This window comes from Chinchilla lanigera, unplaced genomic scaffold (genome assembly GCF_000276665.1).
Source record: "Chinchilla lanigera isolate Chin_1 unplaced genomic scaffold, ChiLan1.0 scaffold00028, whole genome shotgun sequence".
Classification (NCBI taxonomy): domain Eukaryota; kingdom Metazoa; phylum Chordata; class Mammalia; order Rodentia; family Chinchillidae; genus Chinchilla; species Chinchilla lanigera.
The window spans coordinates 1,656,988-1,674,106 of NW_004955429.1; the positions used below are offsets into that span (position 1 = coordinate 1,656,988).

At 38.0% G+C, this 17,119-nt stretch overlaps 1 long non-coding RNA gene across 2 annotated transcripts; it reads left to right on the plus strand.

Moving 5' to 3' along the window:
- The first annotated feature begins 6,673 nt into the window (after positions 1-6,673).
- Positions 6,674-16,841, plus strand: LOC102026136. 2 transcript variants are annotated; one of them, XR_001234483.1, is made up of 3 exons: positions 6,674-6,774; positions 7,865-7,982; positions 16,506-16,841. It is a non-coding gene; the product is annotated as an uncharacterized LOC102026136 (long non-coding RNA). The 2 variants fall into 2 exon arrangements; XR_261311.1 differs by lacking the exon at positions 16,506-16,841 and adding an exon at positions 12,661-13,080.
- The last annotated feature ends 278 nt before the right edge of the window (positions 16,842-17,119 follow it).

The following is a 17,119-nucleotide window of genomic DNA, read 5'->3' on the forward strand; positions in this document are numbered from 1 at the left end:
CCTCCCTTGCCTACTAAACATTCTATTTTACAATCTCTGTTCTATAAATAACCATCTTTTAAAAAATTTTTTTGGTGATCCTCAAACACTTTACTGGGGAAAAGATCACATGAGGCAAAAAAAAATTCTTCTCACACACACAAAAATGTCTATTAAATAAACACAAACAACTGGAAAGTTACTCAGATATATAGGTCAGTAAGAAAGACACAAGTGAAAAAAAGTTAATGAAAGCATTTCACACTCAGAAATACGTTGTTTAAAAGGATCTCTTGTATTCATTTTTTCAAAATGGCCTCACTTTTTAAAGAAGCACATTGCTAGAGTAAAAAGTTAGCTCATTAGCAGCACTTAAATCTAGGCAATGCGATTTTCTTGGTTGCAGCTTTGTCTGAACGCATAGCTACTCCGTAGATAAGCACCTCAATGTTACTCTTAACTGAACTCAGGAGCATGAGTGACATTGCTCTTAGGTGAGAAAGGGTATCTGTGACTTTTCTATCCAGAAAGGAAGAAATTTGTTAATTTTACCATAAAATGGGAGAAACGTGCCCTGTCTTCCTTAATTGCTATTACAGCCTTTGTCAAAGGTAGAAATTTAACTGGGGTTACCACGTACAAGTCAATCTGCTCCCCTAAGATGTTTGCATATATTTTCTTTCTTTTTTTGTACCAGGAATTAAACTCACAACCTCACATTTGTCAGGCAGGTGCTGTGCCACTCAGCTATATCCCTGGTCATATTTTCAACATATAACATCACTGCTTATTTTTGTATCTAGCTAGCTGACCCTCAGAGATGACTTAAATATATTTTTATAAAAATTAACTGATAAGACTACAACCAAATATGTTTGTGGGCCAAAAACTGTTGGGTGGGTGTTTTAAAATAATGGCCACATTTTAAAACCTTAGAACTAAATGATATATGAGATTAAAACCCCTACTGTATTGGAAAATATTTTCTATTTTAACTTAAAACTTTACTAAAGCAGCGCAGACTTTTTTTGGCAATGCTATTTGATTTCTTAGAACTGTAGCAACTGAAAATTCTTAGCAAAGCAGGATTTCCTTATTTTCAAGAAAGCCACATACATCAAATACATGTTGCCAACCCCAGGCTGTAATCAATCTGGTGAATACAGGGCAATTACACAGACTGCTTTATTAGGGTTTCAGTCTTCATGGCTTTTTTTTTTTTATTTCTATTCTTCATTTGCTGAAGAAATGATTGGGAAGCTTAAGATTTTGCCCTAGGACATTAAACACAAGTCCTCTCCGTGGTCTTTTTGTTTCATTTCAATTCTATTTCTGTTTTGTTTTGTTTTGTTTTTTGTGAAGAATAAATTGCAACTTTTGGACGGCTTTCTTCTTTTTACTAAAAGAGAATGTACTTCTCCTCTTTCTTTGCAAATTTCCCATTCATTGTACTCTGAACTATTTTCTTCCCAAAGTGAACACCCTGGAGGGTTCAGGAACATCACCCAGAGATTCAGTGGTCATGAAGAGTGTTGGAATAGAACAAGTTGTTGATTCCTGATCTACTTTGTGTCTCCAAAGGGAGTGGGTTTGCTCACCTCTGATTGTATCACTTTCTCAGCATAATTTGAGCTCCACAAAAACCAAAATTGATAATAAATAAAATAAATGAAAAAGTAAGTTTATAATGACAAGAATCCATTTGAGAGAGAAGTTGTATTCTTTGGGAAAAGTGGTTGGCTTCAACCTTCCCACTTTTACTCCAGGTCCTTTGCCTGATATTAAGGTTTGTTATTGATAAACTTGCACAACTCAACACAAGAGTGGTAACAAACTAGCATGCTGTCCAGTCTTCCTTAAAAAAACCAAACAGATAAATAGATATTTCTTTTTGAAAAAAGAGCAAAGATAGGTTTTTTCCACTGCAAACATCACTCTGCAAAGAACTGTAAATATAAGATTCCTAGTACACCTGTCATCTTAATTTTCTTTAATCAATTATGGCAGACTGGTTTAAATTTTCTTATTTTCATTATTTTTTCATGATTAGAATATTAACCAGAATCACAGGCATCAATTCAGTTTCTATCATCTGACATAGCCATTTTCTCTAGTTTTCCCCTGACTTTTTATTTTGTTTCCAGGTGGTGAGTATTCATTTGAGGAGAGTTGATGACGCCTACCCTATGGCCTGCAGTTCATATTAGGTTCAGTCAAGTTGAAAACATAACAGTAATTGACTAAAATGAGACCTGACCTAAAATCAAGAATCAGTGCAGAGGATCCAGCAGGTTTTATTCCCCAAGCCAACATTTGCAGTGTCCACTCCGTGAACAGAAATCTGTATACGGAGGAAGCAGACAGGGAGAAAGTTGCCCTCAGAGCTGCCTTCGAAACAGAAAGAACACAGGTAAACACTAATTAAGAGAGGGGAGCATTAAATGGCAGAAAAAGAAAAATATCTTTAATGCAGACCACGGACACATATGAAACACTGTTACATTGGTGTCATGGTTCTTGGGTCCTCTCCCCAGAGTAAGGTAGATGCTAGGAGGTACAGCTTATTGTTGTAAAATAATACTGGATCATAGCTATCACTGTGTTAAATGTTGTTATCCTCTTCTGTAGTAAAACCTTGGGTAATATGTTAAAGTGTAAACTTAAGTAGATATTTCTAAATTTAAGGGAAAAGCACTTATTATATAATTGTATAAAGTCATTGTTTGGAATGGAGTAGTTTTTGAACACATCATTCAAAATAGTTCTACAAATGTCTGCATTTCGTTAGCAAAATACCATCTGATGGGCTTCAATCACCAAGATTAAAAGAGATGATAACTGCCATGATGACTTTGTTGAAATCTATTAATTTTAGTAAGTGGGGACAATTTGGGAAGTGTTATTTTGCAGTTAACATGTCCATTATAATATGTGCAAGCACACAGCCTGCACTTTCAATGTGAAAAATGGAAGGAAGGTGCCACATTCTATGCATGGTGTCCTGACACGGAGGAGAGGGCAGGTGAGAGAGCCACCTGGACGGGGAAGTCTGTTTCCAGTCTCACTCTGCAAACCCGACAGAGTACACCAAGGGTGCCACTGGCAGTACATGCACACCTGCGCAGCCAGTGCTCACCATGTGCGCATGTACAGATCCAGACCTTTCCTTGAAAGCACTTATAGCCAGGCTGCACTTCATGGGAAACATGGGTAAAAACTGAAATCCAGACAGAAAGTGGAGAGTCACGAAGCGTCCTTGTTGAGAAAGAGGAATAAGGAAACCCAAACAAGGATGGGCCAAGCCTGTAAAATTATTCTAATCATTAATTCTATTTTATGAAGACTCCTTCAGCCTATGAGAAGGCACTATGTCTTTTTTAGAACAGAAGAATATCTTATCAAAATGCAAAGGAAAGAAATAGACCATAGAACAACAGCTTGGATATCATAGTCACCTTTTCTGTATATACACACACAAACACACACACACACACACACACACACAAAGTGTTATGCAATCATTCCCTTATTAAAACTGTTTAAAGAATACCTGCCAAACCATGTTCTGGGCACTAAAGAGACAGAAAGCGGACAAGGCCATACAAACATAGACATGCTCAGGCACAAACCAGGAATTGCTATACCGGAAGACACTGAAAGACCCACAGGTAACTCTAACCCCCTCGATTATTGGCCTCAGTTAACATAAATGAGAAACTCAAATTACCCAAGATCATTTACAGCATGAAGACTTCATTGCTGACACAGAGGGATACCCTGGAACTGTTATTTACAAAGTACACAGTGAAGGACCTGTTCAGATGTCATTTATTTACTTATATTAAAAGTTTCTTTTCTGATAACTTTATTCATAAAAACAAACCACAAGAAAACAAAATTACAAAAGCGTGCTAAATTCAAACCAATTTTTTCTTATTGACATAAAATTCATCAACATAAAATGCCTCTATGAAATTGTGCTAAGACTTTCTGAAAGATCGGTTTCAATTTCTATGCTTTGCATGTCAGAGAGCAGTAAGAGTTTGCAAATGACACTGTCCTGTGGATCAAATGCCAGGGTAGATGGATTTACCTTCTAATGTATGATGAAGTTTGAGCAAAGAGGAAATGTAGGCAGAATTGTACTTTGTAGAGGTAGATTCCAAACTCATTTGGCTCTGTATCAAAAGAAGATTGACTTGTGGGTCAATGTAAGTCTAAAAACAAGGTAGTAGAAAAGTTTAATTTTAATTGCCGGCAATAAAGCAGAAGAGTTCCTGGCATTTAAGAAGTGCTTAATAAAAATGTGCTGCATGAATGAGGAAGTGCAGGCAACGAGAGAGGCAGCCTATGTTGAGAAGAACTCCAAGCTGGAATAAGGCTAACAAAGAAGAATGTCAGGAGGGACTGAGATCCCCAAACACATACGGGCAAAGTGAGCAAAGACACTGATGCCATCAGAGCAAATAAAAATGCAAAAATTGGGAATTGTAAGAATTAACTAAATGAAATGAAGATTCACTGCTTCTAGGAAAAGAGTAAACTGCACAGTCCTCAAACCATATCAAAAAGAAAAGACTTCTGCCTCTTCCTTGATGGCAAGCTTAATAGTGAGAAGAAGCTGCCCAGTTTTATCAATAAAAGCAGTGCCCAGAACACCACCAAAAAGTGAGAAGCAAGAATACTCACTCAGTTCAGACTGCACCATTTTACAAAAGGTTCCGAAAAGTTAGGGGATATTAAGACACGCTGAGAGTGTCAAAGCATACAAGGCTGGATTAGGTCATTTCTTATTCTGCAATGAGATGGTTCTGCTTCCTGCTCCACAGTGAGTCATGGCTGACGCTGTCTATGGGGATGCCTGCTTGCCATTCTAACGAAAAAGCTCATCATTGCATAATGGACCATCATAATGATACTCCGTACCATCTGTGGGATATGTATAGGAAGAGACAACGACCTGAGATGCCAGACTGCTTCTTATAGAGACGTTTTCACTTTCCAGGAGTGTATGCTGCTGCAAAATGATAGCTGAGTCCTTCCATAGGTATTGCTCTCACCCCAAACAGTCATGTCACCTGAGGTATATGTTCCTTCCTGGGGACCACTAAAATCAGATGACTATTCCTAGCAAGGTAGAAGAGGTGCATCTGCATTGTCTCAGTTCACTGTGCCCCAGGATCCCAGCTCTACAGAACCCTGTTAAGATGGGCACAAGTCACTGTTGCAGCTGCACCTCAGCACAGCTTCTCCCTGTGTCCTTGTCTGACCCCTCACTCATCACTATTTATTATTCTGCAAAAGCTCTCCATTTCAGAATCTGATTCACAGGGACATAATCAATGATGCCTACTCAAAGCCAAGAGCTTGCTGACCACTGTTAATGCATTTTTTTTCCGTATATGTCAATATGCAGATGTTGTCTAGGTGCAGATTTGACTATGTGCATCTGAGAGATGAAAAGAATGAGATTCAGATATCATAGGAAACTAATGTCAGGGCAAGAATTCAAAACGGAGCCAGCTCTAACCATAGCCTGCATGACTCTGTCTCTAGGATTTTCTTTGGAGTCCTTCGTGAATTGCAAAGAATTTTTATATTACAAATTAACTTTATAAACTAGAAAAACAGACAGAAATCTTTATTAGTAGTCATGGAATTGTAGTTCCTTGTGAAACATTATCTTTAACCTTTTTTCCTTGATTTAATTGGTCCTCCATTAAAGGTACCCAATAGTGACTGGATTTCTCTGCAGGATGTGAGCACCCACGAAGTAGAGATTTTGAAGCTCAGTAGTGAGCAGGGTCCATTCCTCAAAGACAGAGCATTGCCATGGAAAGAGAGTGGATCACATCCCATCTGACTGGGATTCTTCTCCAACAAAAGGACTCCCTGCCATGTTGCTTGAACTCTATGTGTCTCAGTTTTTAAGGAAAATAATAAATAAATAAAATCAACTTCTTGGTGCTATTGTAGGTACTAAGTGATATAAGACTTAATATTTTGTTAAAGGAGTTCAGTGCATGTTATTTTTCATTGTTGATGCAAATTTATAAAGAAAATAAGATTCATGATCATCCATGACATTTTCTGCTGTAAATAAAAGTTAAAATGCAGAGGTATGTTGTGTTGATGTTTAGAAATGTCCTCACAAGTTTAATTCAATCAAAACCAGGATAAAGCAGAAGAGCTCAGACTGTGGTCACAAGAAGGCTGTCTTTGAACACAGAGCAGTAGCCAAAATCAGAATATTCTCCCAAAAAGAATAAATGTGCATTTGAAGAATAGAAAAAAACCTTGAGTGTATGAAGAACAGCAAACATTTGTTCCTGCTGAAGCCAAATATACTATAAACTCTTTATTGATAATGCTAGAGTTAAATAATCTTTTGTTCTAAAGTATTTTTATATAATATATTTTGCACCAAAATGTTAGGTTTTGTTCAAGTAAGAGGCAAAACAAAGTAAAAAGAACCTTTATTGTGCAAGGGAAGGCTGCTGAGAGAAATGCAAGGACCTGCCCAGTGAGGGAGCTGAGAAACAATGGCTATATAGGGTCAGGCTAGGGGTGGGTTTTCAGAGGGAGGTCTGGGTGAGGTGGCAGATGGTGATTGGGCTGAGGCAAAAAAGGAAGCAGGAAATTGTAAAAATGAAACCGGAAGTTGTCACCAGGCCCAGGAAGGAGGAAGGTGGGGCTTGACCCATGGCCGGGTCTGGACCACACCATTGGCTCATCGCAGTTGTGATTTGGTAGAATTTTTGTCTGGGAGAGGAACCCCATCACATGTGTGTACAGGTATGAGGACACATAAAAGTCAGAGTTAAAAGAGGGATGTGGCGAAGCCAAAAGAAATAAACTTAGCTATGTGTTTACTACTGTTTTCTGTTACATGATTCTTCAATCACTTATTTGAGATAGAAGGAAAAGAACTGAAAAATTCTTCTATAAGTAAATGTGAGTAGCCACAACTATTTTTATGCTAACATTTAGGACCTGATGTTTGATTTAATGAAAAAGAAAATGAAAATATTATTTTGAAAAAAGTATCCTAAATATGTTTTCATTTTTTAAGAATTCTCACTCCAGAGGCAAGATATCCCTATTCCTAGATGCCAAAGATGTCCTCTCAAGAGGATTTTAAATCTGCAGTAGACTATTATTAAGGAAAGTGTGTGATATTTTATTTCATTGTCCCATGGAAATAAAACTTGCAATGCTAAAATTGAAGTTAACTTTTAAAAAATGGAAACCAGATGCAACCTTGCAAAGTGCCATCTGTAAAACTTTTATGATATAAAAGGATGCACTAAGAGTTCCAACCGTTATCGTGGAGACATTCTACAGGATTCCAGATGGCCTTGGGTCCTAGGGGCTACGTCTGGGAGGAGATGATTCCCACTTGAATTGAGGAGGTCTCTGACAAGACAGTGGGTCGGGACAGGAGTCTGCACACCCCAGGGAGAGGCCCCAAAACACTGCAGACTTCTGTGCTAGGTCTGCTCTGCATTAAGAACATGGAGCTACTTCACCAGAAAGAAGAGAAGCAATGAGGAGCATTCCCTCTGTGACTTATGCAGTCCATGTGCACAGGCGCACGGAAGAGCACAGCCTGGCTGTCCGCAGTCAGCAGCGATGTGCCCGGGACCCCTGCTGTGCCCCTCTGCATCATAAGCAGAACCAATGCATAGAGAAACACAACGATTTGAAGGGCTTTGTTTGTTTGTATTTTGCTTTTTTTCTCCTCTCTCTTTTCCTTTTTTGAGACTGTTTTTCCCTCCAATTTCTAATGTCAGCTGTGTTGTTTGAAAGCAAGAAGATGGAAAAGAAGACAAAAATGAGAAGAAAGAGCTCACAAGTATTTTCCTTTGATTTTCCATTCCTGCAGGAAGTACTGCCATGCTCTCCACATCTTTCCTGAAAGGCATCATGGGAAGCCAAAGAAGTCAAGGCTTTTTCAGGATCCCATATTAAATCAACAGAACCTGGAATAATCACAGCAAACAGTAAGAGCTACACAGGAGCTTTTGCCTTTCTTCACACAAGCACTAAGTTGGGTGCCAATGCCTCAGTCCATTTTGTGTTGCTATAACAGAATATCAGTGGTTACTAACTCATAAAGGAAAAAAATATTTTTAATACTTCTAGAGGCTAAGAATTTAAAGATCAAGGGAACCACGCCTAAATTTTCACGCTACATGATACCTTGACACACATCAGAAGGATAAGAGTGGGCACAGGGGGACTGGGGATTTAGCTCAGCTGCAAAGCGCCTGCCTGGCAAGCGCAAGGTCGTGAGTTCCGTTCCCGGTACGGGAGAAAAACCAAAAAAAAGAAAGAAAAAAACAAAACAACAAAGAGTGGGCTCAGGATGGAGATCAGAACCACAGTGTAGACCCTTTTATCATTGGCTTTCATCCATCTGTGAGCAGCTGCTCACACATTTCTCACTAGGCCCCATCTCCCAAAACTGTTACATTAGAGGTTAAGTTTCAAGCACATGATTTATGGGGGGACATATTCCAGCCTTAGCACTTGGCGTCTGATACAGAAACTGAGAAACTTAACATTTCTAAAGAGTTTCTTTGAAACTTCTTCATGACCTAAGATACTTAACTGCATAATTTCCAAAACATTTCTTGTTCTAAAAATAGAGTGGATAAAATTCTTTATGAAAGTGGCCTCTGAGAACGTGCTTTGTTTCATAATGTAGATCTAGACCTCATTCATTAACGATGACACTTTTAAAAAGATGTAAGAGAAAGGTCAACAGCACTACTCATCAAATCTAGATGATGGCGAGATGTTAGTTCTGCTATTCCTGGCTTCAGAAGAAGTATTATAGACAAATATCCTGTTTTCAATTGCATGCTTTATTTTTTTCCTTGGGAGAGAAATATCAACAATTCCTGAAAATAGTCCAAAAGTTTCACAGGTGAATGTCTTTACAAATAATTAGATAATTTTTAATATACGTATCTCTTGGGTGTTTTATCTCATTCCTGGCAGTTTAATTATACCACAAAACTTTTGCAGAAATTGTCTATTAATACCTCAACCCCCAACCACCATATGCCACAATATTAGTTTCTCAACCCATCTCCCTGGAGAAAATGATTGTAATAAAAATTGTGGCCCTTGGATTTCAGCAAAACAACCTCGTGTTGGAAGAGCAGCACATATATTTTTAGGAAAATGAACACACAATACCTCCAGGGATGCCCTTCACTTTTCCAGAGGCAACTAGGATGATGTTTTATTCCTCCTTCTCTATCCCTTCATATTTACTTCTCTGTAAATGATACAAGTACCATTTGTGTCTAGTCCAAGGGCAGATCTTTTGCAAGATGTGGTAAATACATAATTGGTTTCTGAGACTGGAACACAATCGTTTTTACTATTTAAATGTAGTATAATTTGTCTTGTGATATTTGTTTAGAAGATGGGTGGTGTGCTCTCAGAGATTTTACTGCAGGATAAATCTAGTGCAAAGAATTTGGTTCAAGATCACATGTCAGACAAACTGTATCAGAGGAAAGGTCAAGGAAAACGGTTTATTCTCCAGGAAGTTTTAACCTAACACTTTTTACTTGTTATGGGTTTTGTTTAGATCACTAGCTCACAGTGGAAAGCATTTTATGATTTGTGTTTAGTGGTTTAGACATACTTTGCATACTTAGCACTGCCTTTTTACATTTGTATAGGTCAGATAATTTTGACTGATATCTTTTTTAATTTGCTATAAATGTTTTGGACTAGAGTACAATATCCTGATAAACAAAGTCTTCTGATAACTCTTTTGTCCAGAAATATAAAGTGAACTTAGAGAAACTTAAAGCCAAGTTCCTTTGGATACAGCTTAGGAAGGAAAGATATAACTAATATTGTATTTTATATGCTTTGAATACATCTGCCTCTTTAATATAACTTTAGACAAAAAGTCTCTTATCCCTGCTATCCCCAGCAGGTATAAGCAATTGGCTGGGAAATACTGTCACTAAAGAGGAAAGTGACTGATCTTACCAGTGATCTGTTGACATAAACGCCTCTCAGAAGACAGAGACATGTTATTCATTTTCCACACATCAGTTGTTCCTGTAGAACAAGGTTGCAGGTTACCATTTTACTATCTAAGAAAACATTTAAAAACCTACTGAGATTTGTAACATACACTTCGGGGAAAGCCTGGAATGGTTACTTGTAAACATTAAAGCAGAACAGAGAGAAATGAGTGGATTTATTGATGCCTTAATGAATACCTTTGTTACTATTCAGATGACATTTTAAAACTAACTGATAAGTAAATTGTCACCAGAGAAGCATATTGTGAGATAAAAGTAATTTCAAAGCATGCTGGGTATTACAGGCCTCTTCTCTGCCCTTCCCTGCGTAAGGTGGAGCAAAAGCGCCCTGTTCTAAGGCAGACTTGGAGCACACTGAACTCGCTGCCTGTCATTGGCCACTGAGGGCCAGCTGTGCCTCCTAGGTGACCAGAAGAGTCCCTCTCTTTTCACCCTACTGCTAGCATTCCACCCACTGAAGAGACAGGGGTGAACGTGTAGAGCTAACACCTGGGATTTCCTTACTAATATTTGATCTCCTTCCTCCACTCCTGTGGCACAGACCAGAGCCTGCAAAGCATCCCTTGCATTTGCTGAAACACATACCATGTACTAGGTGTGAAATCAGGATTTTACTAAATGAGGCCAAACTCTCATTTTCTCAACAAATGCCTCTCAATTTGGATTTAGTTTGACCAGGTTGTAAGACATTGTGTACCAAGCCCACTGACCAATCGGACACATTAGGGTGGTGTACTTAGAACTCATTTCTGTTTTCTGAACTTCAAAGTCAGAGAATGAAAGAAGTTCTAAGATTTCTTGTGCTACTAAATTTTACAAAATATAACAAGAAGCAGTTTGCATATAAATAACATGCAGTTAATATATACTCATCCATTCATTTAATTACTTTTTTGTGAGAAGCAAAGTTTATGATTCCCTCTACTTGCTTGTAGCATGAACTGAAAGCAAAGGAAATAGATTTTAAGGGAATTGGGTATTTCTGTGTTCATCTGGGAACTCTGTCCAGCTCCTGAAATGCAGATCAGGGAAGGTTGAGAGACTGTGCTAAGGCCCGAGGAGCGTTGGAGGTTTCTGTCTTTCAGAATCAATTCTCTCCTCCTGAGTCCGTCAGCCTAGGCTGCCCTTGGAGAGCACCACTAAAGCCCCTCTGCTCAGCCACCCCTGAAGGCAAAATGGAGACAAGGAACACAGTGATTAAGAATATGGGCTCTGAGGTGCATCCGTTCCAAGTGGAAACCTGGCTTCCTTTTCAAACTTCCTAACCCTCTGCTCCCAGCCTCAACACTTGTGAAACAGCACTAATAACAATAACTCCCACCTCATAATGTTTTTGTATAGATCAAACAAGGATGTATTTTGCACTTAGGACAGAACCTGATAGATGAGGGTTAGGCTTTGTTGTCGAGTAATCATGATTTCCACGGAATAAATAGACCAATTATGGACTCTAAGTTAAGACCTCCTGGAGCCATCCTTCTGATTTTGTACTAACTGCTCTGAGTAGCAGGGCCACATTATGCTCCAAAGCAATTACAATCACACTGAATCACTTGTTGATTCTTACAAATCAATTTTTCAAACACCTAGCGTATTATTTCTCAGTTGTACAGCCCATAGCTCCTGTGCAATATATGATTATTCTTCTGAAGTATGTTTAATGAAAAATGTGCATCTGTAGTTGTTATTTCAATGTTGGTGCTATGTGTTATCAAAGAAAAAAATGTTATTTTTTGTGAAATAACTAACCTAAGAAAATTATACTTGTAAGATAGACAAATAAATAGAGGAAAGAAATATGGAAAAAGTGACATTTAAATAAAATTGAAATTCCCAGAAAAAAATCTTAAGAATATAAAACATCTAAAAGAGTAGTTATGCTAAATGTTCAGTTGTGATATTATAGCAATATTTATTTGAGCAATTCTCAACATCAGAGTTGACCAGTTGTGAACCATGTTCTCCACTTTTATAAAGGAGCCCAGTAGTGTCTTTGAATTTCCTAAAAGTGATTTGCAGTCTCATAACAATGGCTGTATGATAGAGAGATCACTTACTCCAGTTCCAGAGGCAGCAAAGTATTTTTCACAGCCATGATTAGCTGGGATAAAAACTATAGAAAGAGAGCATGTTCACTCCCATTTCCATTATTTCTATAGATCAGAGACACCCAACATATTACCTGCTTCTATCACTGAGTTCCAGAGTGAGAAATATATTTTTATTATTTTTATGATATAGAACTGTAACAGAATAAATTATAAATAGCAATATAGAAGCTATACTGAGTTCCCAATAACACTTTTCATAAAAGGGAAATCACTCAACCTTTGCTATAGGCTAGCTAACAACTTCTAAGGTTACATAGGGCTACCTTAGTTTTGACAATGAAAATCTAGAAATCAGTATTCATTATCTGGGTTATCCTTAATTTGGAGAAAAATCTGGCACTAAATTATATACTGTATATCTTACATAATAATCCTATATACTTAATAATTATTACTTAATAATTCTGATTCTTACTTAATAATCTTATATACTATAAGATTATTATTTATCCTATACCAATTTAGGTAACAATAACTATTGCTTTTTCAAGGCAGTGTGCAAATGAGGCAGCTCTGCTCTGCAGTTAGAAGACACCACAAGAGAAAAAGGCTTTCTTACCCATACAGGGAGCCACTACTGATTTTCTGTGTTCCTGAGCAATCGGCTGAAGGCATCTTTGTCTCCAGTTCTGCATTCATAAAATCAGAAGTAAAATATGTTTCTGAAATTACTTAAAGACCTTCGGTAGAAAGGTGAAGAATTCTACTGACATCTTTATGGAACCATATATCAAGGGAACAAAGACTGTAGAGAAAAGAGGCATTGCTTGAGAATAAACGGCTTCAAACGTAACAGCAAATTAAATGTAAATTAAGGCTAAATGTAATATCTTTATGTCAGAACACCGTAAAAGCCATGTCCTTGGATGTATGAATCTGGGCTACAAATTTTTTAAGAGTACATAATAAAAACCTAGACTTACTTCTGCATTATTTGAATTTACAAATTATCAGTTTATAATGCTGCAATTTAAACACAAGAGTTAAGTTATAAGACACGGAACTGAGGGACTAATGTGGCTTAGTTATGTTCAGAGTGTCTACGGTCATGTTGTAGAAGCTATTTTGTTTTTATTTTAAAGATGATGAAAGAAATTCACAGTGTTGGCCCTTAAGTTTTTTAAATATACGTATCTTCTATAAAGTGAACAGCTGTCACAGAAGGTAGGAGTTAATGTACGGGTTAGATGATTTACTTTTCAAGTTTTTGTTGTATACTCTTTTCTTTTCAATAAATAATGTGATTTAAAGTGACTTCCAGAAAAAAGTCTTTAGCAATTTCTCAACTCTTGGCCATATTATGCGCTCAAACTTAGTGAACTTGAGCTTTTAAAATTTATGTAGTTTTTAGATAATGATGATTTTAAGACATATTTCCAGAATTCCTAACACTTGTGTGAAGAGTTGGAGTCTGTAACCTCTTTTTGTGAAACTGAGTGCTGGTTAGATAGATTGATAGATGGATAGATGGATAGATAGATGAAAAAGAATGTGGGGAAAGGAGAGTGCAGATTCTGAAATCAGATGCGGAAAAGTTCTCATCTTCTCCTTCTCTTTTGGAAGGAAGTTCATGTAAACCAAATAAGACTCCTCAGGAAAGGGACTCATGCCCTCTACCCTGAGTTACAGCTGAGGACCTGGCCAGCACCCAGCTGACACATCATAAGGCTAATGAGCCTGTTCCACAAGGCCCAGCTAGATTTACAATATAAGAAAAAGATAAATTATCATTCTTGTTTGAATCCATTGTGTTTTGAGGTGATTAATTTGGTACAAAGAATAATGTTGTACAAAGAATAATTTGGTACTTGGAAACAGGGTGTTGCCATAACGAATACATAAAATATGGGACATTGGCTTCAAGATGGTATCAGATAGAAATTACTAGGGCTTTGTATTAATCAGTTTTCCTGTTGCTGGGCCAAAACTACCCAACAAACACATAACCTCAAGAGGAGAGGGTTAGTTTGCCTCATAGTTTCAGAAGGTTTAATGCATGATCAGCTGGCTCCAAGGCAGAAACACATCATAGCAGAAGAGCAGGGAGGAGCAAAGTTGTTTAGTTCATGGCAGCTAAGAATCAGAACAAGGAAAGGAGCACCAGAGCAGAAGAGGCTGGGGACTAGACATTGTACCCACAGTCACATCTCCATGACCTACCTAGAAACACCCACGAGTGTGCTTTACTAATACCCTGGGTGCTCTGAACCCCGTGAGGTTGACAATCCAGCTTAAGTGTCACAGACCGTGAAGTGAGTTTTGATAAAACCCTGGCAAGCATCAATGTAAGTAATAATGAAAATACAAAAGGCCTTCAGGACAGTGTTAGCAGAATTCTAAGTTTTTGAGGAAATTGTCTGTGACAGTTTATTTCATTTATTTATTTATTTATTTATTTATTTTTGTCTTTTTGAGATAAGGGCTCACTATGCAGTTCACGTTGGCCTTAAGCTTGCTTTGTAGCCCAGGCTGGCCTCAAACTCACAACGATCCTCTTGCCTCAGCTTCCCGAGTGCTGGGATTACAGGTGTGTGCCACCACGCCTGGCCTTCTGTGACAATTTAAAGAAAGTGAGAAGTATGTTACAGAAGCTTAAGGATGGGCAGGGGAGGGATCTGTTGGTGAGGAGCCTGCAATGTTTTCTGTTGCCTCTTAAGACAATGTGAAACTGGGACACACACTATTTTAGCTCAGGATGGTATAAACTATTGCAGCCTGGGTGGCTCGCAGAATAAGCATTTATTTTTCCATTTCTGGATGCTGGATGGGCAGGATCCAGGCACCATCATAGTCAGGTTTTGGTGAGGGAGCTCCATTTGACCTTTTCTCTGTTTGTACAGTGAAAAAGCAAAGATTCCCACTGTCTCTTTTTTCTTATAAGGACACAAGTCCTATTGCACTGGGCTCCACTTTATTATCATTTTTAAAACCTTAATCACCTTCTTAAAAGCTCCATTTTCAAATAGTTTAGGAGCTAGTATTTTAGTATATGAATTTTGGGTGGGAGGAAATTCAGTCCATAGAATATACATAATAAGCTCAAAACTCTCTGTAGAAAATCTCAGTAAAAATATTGAATGATCCATTGATATTCTGTTCATTTTCTATAATATTATACAAAGTTGAATAACTATGTTGAAGAGTAAAGTCTTAAATATAAAAGACCCAGGGTTTGCTGGATTTGTAAAGATGAGATCTTCTTATTCCCAGTCTCTCCATGTACCAAAATGATTCTCACTTAAGAAAGGGCCTTGCATCAAAGATCAATTCCAGGGTGAGACAAACAGATCATTTTTCAAGACCTGAGAGAGATCTAAGCAGGTCATGGACACCTTGAAATCGCTGAAGATCTTAAAATAATACCCATGGTGTGGCACACAGACCCACCCCGTTGAAGCACATGGTGTTTAAGAATCTGAAGAGTTGTACTCACAAGATCTGAAAAGCAGCTCAACAGTAAGATGGGATTGACAATAAGACATTTAAGGTCTGACTTTTATCTAAAGGTGCAAATCAAAAAAGGATTAGTAGAGAACTTAAAGGTTTTTAAATAAAATTTCTGGTGAAATCAGCACCACTTTAAACCCAAAAGAGGGATAAATGATTTAGCAGTGAAGCCTTTGGGCCCTCAAATATTTGGCCCTCAACATTTTATGGGCCGGATCAGGCAGAAGAGACCTCACAGTTACAACTGTTTAAGGAAAAGAAAAGATGATCCAGAGAATGAGAATAAAAGCCCAGATGGTAGGACTATGAGTGGTAGAAGAAATACACAGGCATGATAAGCAAATCCTAATCAAGGAACTGGCAACAGCTGGGTGAATTTCAGCTGTATTGCAGAACAATGAGGATGTGCTTCTCTCTCCAAAGAGGATGGTTTACAGAAAGTGCCTGCTGCCTGTCCCACTGTTGTTTGCTGAGAGCAATGGGGCAGATGACTTGTTGCATGGTTTGTAAATCTTTTGACCAAGAATAGTCATGCTTAGAACCTGGGCTTAAGGGGCCTGAGGAATCTCATCTACCACTAGAACTGATTTTAGTGCTCAATCTTGGAAAGACTCAGTCTAATGCAACAGTGGGACGAGACAATTAGAAGTCTTCAAAGTGGGTGAATATATAGTGAATGTATGAGAAATGTAAATAATTTGTGGCTAAGGGGAGACTAGTGATTGTGAAACACAACCTGAGTTATCTGATAGTACTTCCAGTTAGAAGTCAGTTCTACATTCCCTCTCCATGTAACAGGGCTCTAGGATTGCGTGACCAATAGAATTTGCTGAAAGTGTCATTGTTTCAGTGCTTAATAAATCAGCAGCTTTCATCTCCTCCCTCCAAGGAAGCTTGCTTTTGAAACCCAGGCACCAAACTAGGAGGAGGAGCAAATAGTCCATACAGAGGACAACAGGGAGCAGAACCATGGTTGCAACCATCAACACTTCAGAAGCCAGCTCCAGCCACCTACCATGTGAGGGCACCATCTTGGAAGTGGATCCTTCAACCCCATGGAGTTATCCCTTTGGACACCACTTGGAATAAACCAGCCTTCCACAGTGAACATCAGCTCAGTTACAGATTGGCGAGCATAAACTCAAAATTAGGACCCTACTTACATGTGATCTTTAAATTTTTGTATGTTTTTATTGTATTACTTTAAGCTTACACATTTAGGGGGTAGCCTATTATTCTATGACAGTTGACCAGAATACTTTGGATAAGAAAAGGATTATTTCCTCTTATTTTTCTCTTTTTTTGAATTCTTTTATGTTTCCATGTTCTTCAGATTATCGTATCTGTAATAAAATCCTCTCAGTTATGTTATTGTGTCTTAACATTTCTCCAGTAGCAATCGTAGTACTGTGAACTTACAACAAACAGGAGAAAATATGGCTTCTATTTTAGTATGAAACATGAGAACATTGTGCCATAGGTTCTTCACATAAACAGAATCAG